General features: G+C 38.1%; 1 pseudogene; it reads right to left on the bottom strand.

The window, feature by feature from the left end:
- Positions 1-8,979: 8,979 nt before the first annotated feature.
- On the bottom strand, positions 8,980-9,777 carry LOC117577274 (putative nuclease HARBI1; annotated as a pseudogene).
- Between the last annotated feature and the right edge of the window lie 2,517 nt (positions 9,778-12,294).

The following is a 12,294-nucleotide window of genomic DNA, read 5'->3' as shown; positions in this document are numbered from 1 at the left end:
TTTTGCATATCTGTTATTATTTTAATACTGTGCAAGTATAAACAAAAAGTACCGTTAAAAGCTTCTGAGAGCTCAAATTCAACACGCTTGTTCTATACATAATTGAGCATCTATTCTTAACGGCTAAAATATATTTAAACGTAGAAATAGCGTTTATTATTTTTAAAATTGTAAATAATGTAATGAGTGCCTCAAGGCACTCTTGGGGCTTAGAGGGTTAAACAATTTTTATCTGATCGCAACCAGATATCACAAATACCATTGTTATTATTGTATATACCAAAATTCACAGCTCTAGCTCTAAAGTTACGCTTGTTATTCATTTTTTTTGATTTGCGGGGGCGGAAGTGGGCGTGGCAAAATTTTGAAACAAACTTGATCTGCGTGCAAACATAACAAATGCTGTCGAAAAAAAATTATAGCTCTATCTCTTATAGTCTCTGAGATCTAGGTGTTCATACGGACAGACGGACGAACGACAGACGGACATGGCTATATCGTCTCGGCGGTTGACGCTGATCAAGAATATATACTTTATAGGGTCGGAGATGCCTCCTTCTACCTGTTACATACATTTCCTGCCGGCACAAAGTTATAATACCCTTCTACCCTATGGGTAGCGGGTATAAAAAGTCATAGCAACAAAAATGTACGAAAAGTAAACAAATCGTTTCTAAATTGTCCAACCTTTTTCATGGCAAACTAGATTTTTCTGGATATCTAACGGTTCTTTCTAAAAATAGAATTGAAGTTGCGAGAAGGTAGTCATTTGCACAGCACAGCTTGCGCGCATCGCGAATTTTCCACAACAAAACCGAACTTTGAAGTGGTCAGTTCATTTATTACGTGTCCAAGTTTATAATATTTTTAATGGATTTTGAAGTTGAAGGTATTTTCTAAAATTTTAGATGTCATAAAAACACGTACTCGTTAAACTCTTCTTGTTATATTAATTTGAAATAATACATGTTTTTTGTCTATATTTTGAACCTCTTTTTTATGTTTAGCTAAGGTTTTAGTAGTGACGCCACAGAATGCCACAGTTAAGTTGTATATCAATGTGTTTGTCTGGCTCTAAAGGTAATAAATGTGTAAATTTTTTTTGCCGAAAATTGCCGATGTGCTTACAATCGTAAAAATTCTAACACCGTCTTAACATTTTCAGGGTCAGTTTTGCACTAAAAAAATTTGTTTTCGCTTGTGTGCTTGTTGTGCTGTTGCCCTGTCTTCGTCTTTTGAGTTTGTGTTTATTAATAGTTTTTCATTTATTAATAGTTTTGATTTATTTTTTGTTTATTCCCTTGCTTTAAACTTTAATAGGTTCTTCGTATGAGTGTGTATTCTCACGTTTATATGTTTTTAATCTAAGGTGCAGCAAAGAAGGTAGCGCCGTTGAAAGATGAACAAAATAGATTGAAGTTATAGAAGCAAATATTATTAAAAACGGCTATATTGTTGATAAGAGTGAAGTGTCAAAGCGAATTGAATACGTTTGTAAGAGGATTATAACGTTTTGGGTTAATTACAAACGCATGAAATCTTCAATTCTCCAATATCAATCTGATTGGTTGAATGAAAAGGAATCAATACCGATAACATGCACCCAATCAACATAAAAAATATGAGCCGTTTGTATGGAAGCTGTAAAGACCCGTGATATCAAGTAATAAACACGCACTTTGTGGTACTTAAATTTCGTTTATTTTATTTCTTTACTTCACGCACGTCTGTCGTGCTCGCTCACTTATGTTGAACTAACTCTCGTCTCTCTTGACACTCATCGCTCGTGTCCGCTGCTAGCATCGTCGCTCTCCTTGGCGATCTCGCTGCTCTGTGCAGATTCCCACAGAAGCTATATGATACGATTTTTTTACAGTGTGTTTAGAATATTTTTATAGATTTTTGGATTTTTCACGCATGTACATCTTTGATCTATGGTGTACAGAAGTGGGCACGAATGAAGAAAAAACTCGAAGAGTAACTAGTTTGGTAGAAGATAGCAGCAATATAATTTAAATACTTATATGTATAGTAATATATCCACCACCAGAATAATTTCTAGTCGTTTATCTATTTGCGCAGCATGCGCTAACACGACCGATACGGCAATTTCTTCGCTGCTCACTTTTTTCCACTTTGACAGTAAAGCCGTTACTTGTCTGCTGGCATACACAGACAAACACTCGCTTGGCCTTGGTTTACTGCTGAACATATTAAGCAATATGGCAGCTGACGTCTCTACACCTTCATATCTTTGGATAAACAGTTCTCGGAATTCCGGCCACTTTATTCCACTGTAACAGATTTGTGACAGCCACTGAGATGCTCCTCCTTCCAAAGAGTTGCTTAACGCCATAACGAGAGCGCTACCCTCCAACATGTTCTCTGCCATGATTATGTCAACAGTTTTACACCAAGCAGCAGCATCTGCGTTCGCAGTATCGGGACAAAACTTTGGAAGCGTTACTTTTCTACTGGGTTGCGTCGCTGTTCTAGGAATCTGCATCGATTTAATTAATTCCCGAAAAGATTTGTTTTGCGCTTCGAATAATGCACGCCATTGATCGTTCGATAAATTTGGGGCGAGACCGATCCCACTTCTGATGTCGGAGAATACTGATTTTGCACTGGAGTGATTGGCTCTTCATCTCCTTCCATGATTTGTTTATATGTAATGGCACTTCGCACAGCAAGTCGCTTGCAATGTTCTTCGTCTTGTCACTCGAAGCGGACTGACTCGCAAGCCATCTGTCTCTCTCCGCCAATTCTTCTATTTCACCACATCTATTTCATCATCCTTCTAACATTGTCTCTATTGCATCAGCCAAAGAACTGCAAGCGCCATGCTCATTTGAGCTTGTATCAAATGATGCTCTGTCCATTTAACATTATGTTACCTAACATACTGTCCGTTAACTTTCAAACTAAACATATCTAGATCTGTAATTCTTCGACATATATATGTATATATATATATATATATATATATGGAGTGTAGTGGATCTACGCGCGTTTGCTATTAAAATAGCAACTCTCTTGTTATTTTGGATATAACAACATGAAGAGAGGTTGCATACACAGTGTGTTAAAAAACAGACAAACGCGATACGACAGAAAAAGAAATAGCAAAGTACACACAACCGCGGCCAAATCGGAAAATATTAGCGAACTCTTTTAACTGTATAGATACGGTCACACGCACAGTATACCAGCTTTGTCGCTATCGATAACTTGCGATCGCGACCACACTGTCAGCTGGCCTGAGTGGTCACACCTGCAGTCATCTGGCATCAACAAAAAGGAAATAATAAAATAAACCTTCAGTCTGTGTGCTGGAGGGAAAGTGATACTATTAAAACCCATTATAAAATTGGAATTAACTCCTTTGCATGAAACTTAACAAACTCAACTCGAACACTTAAAACCAGTGAAGTTTGTAAACAGCATTTCAAACATTTGTTCACTTTTAAGTTGATACATGTATGAATTGTGTAATTTCAGTTTATATTGTTACACTGGAATTGAAAGAAATTAATTTGAATTGCATAAGAAATGGACATGAATCCTTTATGTATTTATGTTATATCTAATGTTGAAGTTATAAGTTGAGATATATGTAGGCGTTTAAGAAAGAGAAAAACGGGAATCCCCTGATCATAAACAAAACAACTGTCAATCTACTTGTAGTTTGAAACTAGAGATGTAATATACATAATATTTTTAAAAAAGGTCGATGTCGTGTCGATAATGAATAATTAAATATTTACCGACGAGAATAAAATGTCAAAAAATGTAAAAATCCCCGCATTTTCCCCACATAATGCCAATCCCCAATAAATCCCCAATCAACTTAAAATTCCCCGCACTTTGGGGAATTCCCCACAAATTGGCAACGCTGGTTCAAATCCCGTCTTTTTTATACATACATTTTATTTATATTTTCATTTTTTCCGTTTTTTATAATTTAAAATATTTAAATATTCATTGATAAATTCTTTAATTTTTCTTGTGATTTAAATTTTTACTAACTAAATAAATTACAAAAAATAAAAATAAGCAGGCATGCTCCGGTTTTCACATTCGGTTTTCGTTTTCGTTTTGAAAACGAAAAATTTGGTGCTCCCGTTTTCACTTTCACAAGATTTTTTCGATATCCAAAACGAAAAATTTGTCTTTTAGAAATGAAAAGTAAATACCTTTTTCTATATTAAATCGGATCTTATTTGCAAAAGGAAAAAAGTAGTTGACTCCTTGGTTTATTGTCGTTCTTTTAAGACCGCCAGCAGATCAATTAGGCTTGGAATTATTTTTAAAACGACTAATTTCTGACCCCACCTCAAATTTGGATTTCAAATTTTGCCGTCGGCAACAACAATTTTCGTTTTGGTGAGCGACCGATAAGTCCGACACTATGAGTTATCGCCTAAGCTACCATACTTTTGATAGAATGAAAAAGCAAGTTAAAAATACTTTTATAATCAAACGGATGGCGATAAATTTGTTGAAGTTGGGTAAAATATGTTTTTTAAAAATTAATTAATTTAATTTAATTAGTTATGTGCTAAAAGTGTATAAAAAAAATTGTTGAAAACACCGGAATGAAATCCATTGAAAATGTGGCATTATTTGTGGGAAACAGCTGATTGCCGTTCAACTGATTTTTAAAAATGTGAGTAAAAAAAGTTTATTTTTATAAAAAGCAAAAATACTAATATATTGTTTGCAGGGGAAAACACAAATCAACATTTCAGAATGAAGTTATTCTTAATTTTATGCAGGCTAACGAAAATCTGGCGCGTGGATTTGCCAAAGGCGATCGTGTGGCTGCAGAAGTGTGACGTTGCCAGTCCATATTGGGTTAGCCAACCATTTATGATGGCGTTGCTAGACCCACGATTGGGCGCCAAAAATTCCTAAGAATAGTCAGCCCCGGATGTGAGAAGACGGTTACAAATATCATTCACGACCATCTCGCGTGCAAGCATATAGCGGAGCGGGACCCTTTGAACCCTTAGCTCTTTCGGGATTGTGGGGTGGGTTTTTGCTATGCTTTACACGAAGCCACGAAAACTTTATTATTATAGAGTCCCTCCTGATTCTAAAAAAACAAACACATGAGTCGATCCTCTTGTCAATAATCTTAATCCGACTCGAATCTACAATACAACGCGATCGGAATACTACCAATATCTAATCAAAATAAAACAAATGCAGGCACACTGTTGAAATTCGGACAAATTTAAGAAAAGCAGGGGTGATCTTATAAAATGTTAAATGCCACACCCTGGTCTATACCCACCCAACCATGGTCATAAGAAGAAACGGTTTTCTTATGATCCCAAAGCTAGAACAACTCCCCTTTTACTTTATGCTCCCATGTCTTCGGAAATCAGAACAAACTTAGAATTTCATTTTGAAAGTCCAATGACTCAAATTAAACATATGTAAGTATTTATTTATAAGCAAAAACAAAACCATTTGCTCAAAAATAATTATAATTATAACGGTATTATTATTTCCATTTTTTGTTTATAGGGTAACTCTAAATCGGCAGTTGTTTTAATTCAATACAATATTTTATTATTAACTGTTACTACTCATTTACAATAAGAACTAAGAAAAAGAGGATGTAAAATATAATAATATTTTATAAACAAACAATAATTAATAAGCAAACAAAATTTTGGCAGCTATTCTTTTATGCGCGCTTTAGCAAAACCAGATTAATGAGGTTGAATAATGTCTGAATGTACCGATATGTTTTTCTTTTAAATTTACTATTTTTCCTTTAAAATTTTTCTTTTCTTCTCAAATCATTTTTTTATTTTTAATATTTATTTTTATTTTATTTTATTGTAAAACATTTTTTTTTAATTATATTTAATATTTATTTTTATTTATTGATTTTTAATATCTCAACCACTTTTTATTTAGTTTGTATCTATTATTAAATCATATTTATAATTTTTTTTTTTAATTATTTTTCAATATTTTAATCATGTTTAAAAAATTGTATATTATTTATTTTTATTTTTTTTTAAATATTTTTACTCATATTTAATATTTATTTTATTGTATTTATTTTTAAATCATATTTATTATTTAATTTTTATTTATTTAATGTTTCTATATTTTATTTATCAAATTTAATATTGACTTTTATTTATTTGTTTTTAATTCATGTTTAATATTTCATTTTTATTTAATTATTTTTCTCTATTGTATTTATCATATTTAATATTGATTTTTATTTATTTAATTTTAAATCATATTTAAACCACTGTGCTGTAGCAAAGAACAATAACAATAAGAACAATAATATATGACGGAAGCAAAATCAGTTATAAAAAGTATAGGCTGATCCAAAAGTTAGAGTATCAGCCGACAGCTCATATGCTGTTTGGGAGCTTTCGAAACTGCGAAGAAGTACAAAAAAAAACAATGCAAGCAAAACTGTGGGCAGCTGCTGCGTGTCCGAACAGGCACCAATATATGTATGTATGATGATACGTACGAATTTTTATGTTATCAGAACTTCTTTTATGTATTTTATTCGGACACTCGGACTTCTAACTTACCAGACAGAACTCCACGACGAAGGCCTTCATGATGTTGTTGCTGTTGGTGATGATGATGATGATGTTGATGATGATGATTTTAATGATTTGTTATATACCTTATAGGGTAAACTTTTATATGTTTGTTAACACACACACACGTTGTTATAATTATTGTTGTTTTTGTTGCACAGGGTTTTGTTGTAGTTTGTTATTGTGGTATGAGATTATATTTTTATTATTTATTTCTTTAGGTATTTTTTAATTATTTTGTGTTTCAAGTTGGATATACCCTTTAAAGCCTAGGGCAATAATAGTAAACAGAACATAGCAAACCAAAAAAAATAGCGCAAACAAAAATAAGTGCCAAATCACAATTGATATTTATCTTTTCTTTTCGTTATCTTTGTAGTTGCTTCTTATCAATATGCAAACTACATTATTTTATATTTTAAGGCCAAATGCAAATCTTTTATTTATATTGCTTTTTATTTGGGCTTTTACCACTATCACTATTGCATCTGCACACAGCTATTGTATGACCCTTTTTTTTTATTATTTTGAATTAATTATTTTGGCCATAGTATTATTCACAAACTTGCACTACTCTAGCACTGGCACTGTTGGACTGCTGCGTCTGCTGCTGATGCTGCTGCGACGAAGAGAAGACGGCAAACAAGAGAAGCGCCGATTATGGTACTAGAGCCTTGCGCGGCTCGGCACAGTGGTGCAAGAATGATCTGCCCAGAGATGCACTGCACGTCACTGTTGTTGCCTTCTGGTTTTGCAGGCGCAGACCAGAAATAAAAGGTTTCCGGCACGAAATAGTCGGCCTCCGCTGACTAACATGCGCCGGATTTGTGGAATTAAAATCCACTTTAAGGGTAGAAATTTTTGTCTATCCGTATTATTTAAAAAAAAATAATGACGGCTTAGACGAATTTTCCAATCTACATATGGAAAAAATGTCGAAATTAGGGCCAAATAAGAATTTTATTATTTCATAGAAATAATTACCTTCGCTTATCAGCGTAACGAGCTGGATTATTTTGCTTAGCTCAAAGCAAAAAGCATCGATGGATGCTGATGATGTTGACAGATTAGTTTTGTCTTTTATTTCTGGTAATGCATGTGTTTTTATATAAATTTTTTTAAAACACCATCAACCAAGAATTTGTGCATCCGTCTCTGATCGTAATCAAATAAGAAAAAGAATGAGAGCTGTCGTTGCCAAAGTGACAAAGCTCGTCTCCTTCTCCTACGATCTTTCGCTAGACAACTCACCACGGAGGGGAAATTTAATTTGCAGAAGTGTTTTGTCCCTTTATAGTGCAATGGTTTGTGTATCCGCTAACTTTGAGCGGCAAATTTAAAATCTCAAGGAGAAAGAGATTTTACGCACAATTTTGTCATTTGCGACTGTTGATGCCAGATGATGGCAGGAGTGACCACTCAAAACAGCTGACAGTGTGGTCGCGATCGATTGATATCGATAGCGACAAAGTTAGTATACTGTGCGTGTGACCTTGTCACACGCGCAGTCACACTGATGTAGTTTATCCTCATGTTGGTCACCCTGCCCACTTTTAGTGCTTTTTCCTGATAACATATGTTCTACTATTCTGACCGGCACAACAAGTGTTTTTCCAAGTGCAATAAAAGTAATTGTAAAGTTTACAATTCTACAATAATTCGAAAGTGCAAGTGTTATTATTTATCTGGAAGACGCCCCCCTACACAGCGACCATTACAGAAGCTAAATGGAGCGAGCTTGCCGGTGCATTGAACGCAATTGGGACTCCAATTAAATATGTTGCGGGATGGAAAAAGGTATGAGTATCCCCAGAATTATGACAAACTAATATATTATAATATTACATTCCAGGTTTGGTGCGATTGGAAGGCCAATATTCGCAAGAAAATTGCCCACAATAAGGCAGAGGTCAAGGCTACAGGCGGGGGTCCTTACTGCCAGCAACCGCTGACAGCCATGGAGGAGGACGTGGCAAAGCTCTGCGGGCTTTTTGAGATGGTCGAGGGAGTTAGTGCTGTGGCATATGGAGCACCAACCACCATGATAGAAGAAGAGGTGGCTAAGGAAAAAGCTGAGGAGATAGCCACAAAGGAGGAGGAACCGAGGCGAAAGCGTCGCCGCACAGCTGCAGAATTTGATTTGCAGAGTCTGTGCGTAGCTCAAGTAGATGAAATGAAATCAATTAATTTAACATTTCCAAAAAAATTAAAGTCTTCAACAAGAAGACTTGAATTTAAAAAAGGATCATTTCCAAAAAATGAAAAGTCTTCAACAAGAAGACTTAAATTTAAAAAAGGAGGAAAATTTAAAAGGAGAAACAAATTAAAAAAAAAAATGAATAAATACATTTTAATAACTGCAATGAATAATTTGTTTATATATATTTCGTTATATTGGCAGAGATAGAGCAATTTCGTCGCGTACAGATGGTCCGTCATCATTTCCTTCAATGTCGTTATTATTTATAGCCTGTTCAATATCCTCCAATTGAAAGTCGTCACTTATTGACAAATTCCGTCTTCTACATATGTTGTGCAAAGCACAGCATACGTTAATAATTTGGCAACAAAAAATAGGCTGATAATTTAAGCATCGTTGTAAACAACGGAAACGGCATTTAAGAACACCAATTGCTCGTTCTATTATGTTTCTGGCTGCAGCATGTCTTAAATTAAATCGATGCTGATGCGTCCCCATCTCTGCGCTCCTGTAGGGAGTTAACACAAAACTCTCCTGTGCGTAGCCAGAATCTGCCAAAACAAAATATTCATTTATTGTTCTCGACGAATATTCCCTGGCGCTTGAATGATTCCAAATGAAAGAATCATGACAGGATCCGGGGTGCGTCGCATCAATAGCGATAATCTCCATATTATAGTTGCAAACCTGTAGGTAAAAGTAAAATCTTAACGTAACTATAACCAATTCTACTTGCAACCATGGCGTTCATGCTGTAAAACCCTTTTTGTTAAAAAAAACAGAGGCATTATTTACAGGTTTCACTATTTTTATATGAGTTCCATCCACGCAGGCGACTATTCTTGGCAGTTGATGTTTGCTAAAGAAGTATTCGCTAGATTTTCGTATTTGCTGGCTAGACATCTGAAGGCAAATTGTGACCTGTCAAAGAAGCCTGAATGTTGAAACTTTGAATGTTGTAAATGTGACTTACCGGTCATCAAACATATTAAAAACACATGTATTACATCTTAATTGCTTAGATTTTCTTAAGTCAAATAACTTTGGCTTTCTTTTGGCTTCGAAAGATGCAATTGAAAATAAAAAAGGCATTTTTTCGCGTTGTTTGCTGCTGACCAAACCTCAAATCAGCTGTTTCGGCAGCAAGAAATGATGAGAAATTAAACATTTCGATAGCAAAACGATAACTAAAAACTTGTGAAAACCGGAGCACCTAAAAACGCAAATCTCGGTTTTGGTCCCAAAACGAAAAATCCTCTATTGAACCCTCCCCGAGGCTGGGTAGGATCTGTATTATCTCATTGTCAACGGGTAGCAGATCTCTACTATACGTCGACGTTTCAGGTACTGCAGATCCTAGCTGAGGGCTCTGCTCCTTTTCGTTCAAGCATCTGTCTGAAGATAAGAAGCAGAATCCATGGTGCGAGGTGTCTGGCGGTCAGACTGAAAACGCTATGGGGGGCTCCCATGAACAAAGTTAGCCAATATGTCTCAATATGTGTCATCCGAGCTGGGATGTCAGTTCAAACATCGGTGGAACGCGTGACTGCTACCACCGGCGGGCACGGGGGGAGATTCTCTCTGCGTGTCGCCAGCGGTCACACCTCTGATGCGGTGGGAGCAGGCCGTATCAGTTGTAAGAACACTGCTACCAACAAAAACTCGAGGTTGGTGCGCGCGGGTGCTGTGGTCTTAAGCGACTCAGACCAAAAGAGCGCTGCGCCAATCCTTACGGTGGAGGGGGAACGTCTTCCTCTTCAGTCACCTCAGCCTATCGCCAGCACCTCCAAGTTTGTGCAGCGGGGCACGGGGGGGCTGAAGGAGAAGGCCAAAAATAAGGCGGCGACCCGCATTCCCGCAAGACTCAGTGGCGTAGCCAACCTGTCCGTCAAGGATCAGGAAAGGCTTGCCTGGGCCAACACGTGGATGCGGGAAAACCAAATTAGCCCCCTCCCAAATGACACTAAAGTGCAGACCGGTTCTACCGGCCCTGCCAACAATAAGGTGGAGTCCATGGCAAGCAAGCGCCAACGGTCCGCTGAGAGTCCCAAGCAAGGGGCCCCAGTGAGCAAAAGGCTGCGAGCACCTGGCTCCACCAACACGGACACGAACAAAACGAGACAGAGAGCAACGGTTGCTGAAACTGCCAGGCGGCATCTCGCCGTTGCTCTCATAGACAGAGGGTACCCTAACGGGAAAATGTCTGCAGAGCGGTGGCGCTTGACCCATAGTAAGCTGGTCGACGCACTGTTTGTCAGGATGGAGAATAACAGTCCAATGCCTACTTTCGAAGGCATTGGCTGGATGAATGGTGTCAAGATCCTGACATGCATGGACGACCCAACATTGCTGTAGCTGAACGCGACCGTACCCAAACTGGACGGATTGTGGGAGGGGGCCAAGCTGGACGTGGTGGACAGGAATAACATTCCGTCCATGCCGAAGGCGAAAGTCCTTTTCCCCATAGTGGTGCAGGGCGAGCGGGCGTTTCAGCTGCTCAAAAAGCAGAACCCGGTCATACCGACGAGTGATTGGTCCGTGCTGAAGGTTGATGAACCTTTACCCCAGTGGTGGGCAGCACGTGATCATTCAGATCAATAAGGAGGCCGAGGTTCTGCTATATAAACGCAATGGGAAGATGGCGTGGGGCTTAGGGAGCGTGTACCTTCGCCTCAAAAAACGTCATCCCAACGACAAGGACACACACACGCTGAGGTCAGGGGAGGTTGAGGTAGATCTCGGTCTTGAGAGCGTGACCGACGCCACCCAGCACCTCAGCTTGACTGATGAGACGGAGGAGGTGGGGGTGGAACTGTCCATGCAGACGGGCCCCCCCGCGAGTTTGCTAACCTCTAATGAGTGTGCTGCAACTCAACCTCCATAAGTCCAAAACGGCTTCGGAGGAGCTACTCCTTGCCATGGAGGAAGTGTCCGCCTACGCCGCTTTGGTCCAAGAACCGTGAATAGCGTCGGGCAACACGGTTGCTGGGCTAAAGTCGCTAAATTATGATCTGTACGTCCCGACATTGGTAAGTAGATCGAGAACTGCCATCCTTGTAAAAAAGGGGCTAAAAGCTCATCTACTACATAATTACAGCAATGACGATCTAACCGTGGTGGTGCTGGAGAGCCGTGAATGATGTTTGCTGCTGGCATCCTGCTATATGGCCCACGACAAGCCGGCTCCACCTGACGAGCTGCGAAGGCTGGTGGACATGGTCTGCTCCTCCAATAAGCATATTATAATCGGAACGGACGCCAACGCCCACCATAGCGTCTGGGGAAGTCCCGACATTAACGACAGGGGTGAGTCAGTTCTTGATTTTATCCTTATCCATAAGCTTAGACTAGCCAACAGAGGTGAGGTATCTACCTATGTAGGTCCCACCTCTTGTAATGTGCTGGACTTAACGATTGCGACTGCGTGTACCAATGTAGAAGAGTGGAGGGTCCTGGATAGACCCTCCTTCTCGGATCATAAGTACATTCAATTTACCATTCCTT

This window comes from Drosophila albomicans, unplaced genomic scaffold, assembly GCF_009650485.2.
Source record: "Drosophila albomicans strain 15112-1751.03 unplaced genomic scaffold, ASM965048v2 utg000057l_pilon, whole genome shotgun sequence".
Taxonomy (NCBI): Eukaryota; Metazoa; Arthropoda; class Insecta; order Diptera; family Drosophilidae; genus Drosophila; species Drosophila albomicans.
The sequence above is the reverse complement of the archived record's forward strand: the minus strand, read 5'-3'. Positions and strand labels throughout refer to the sequence as shown.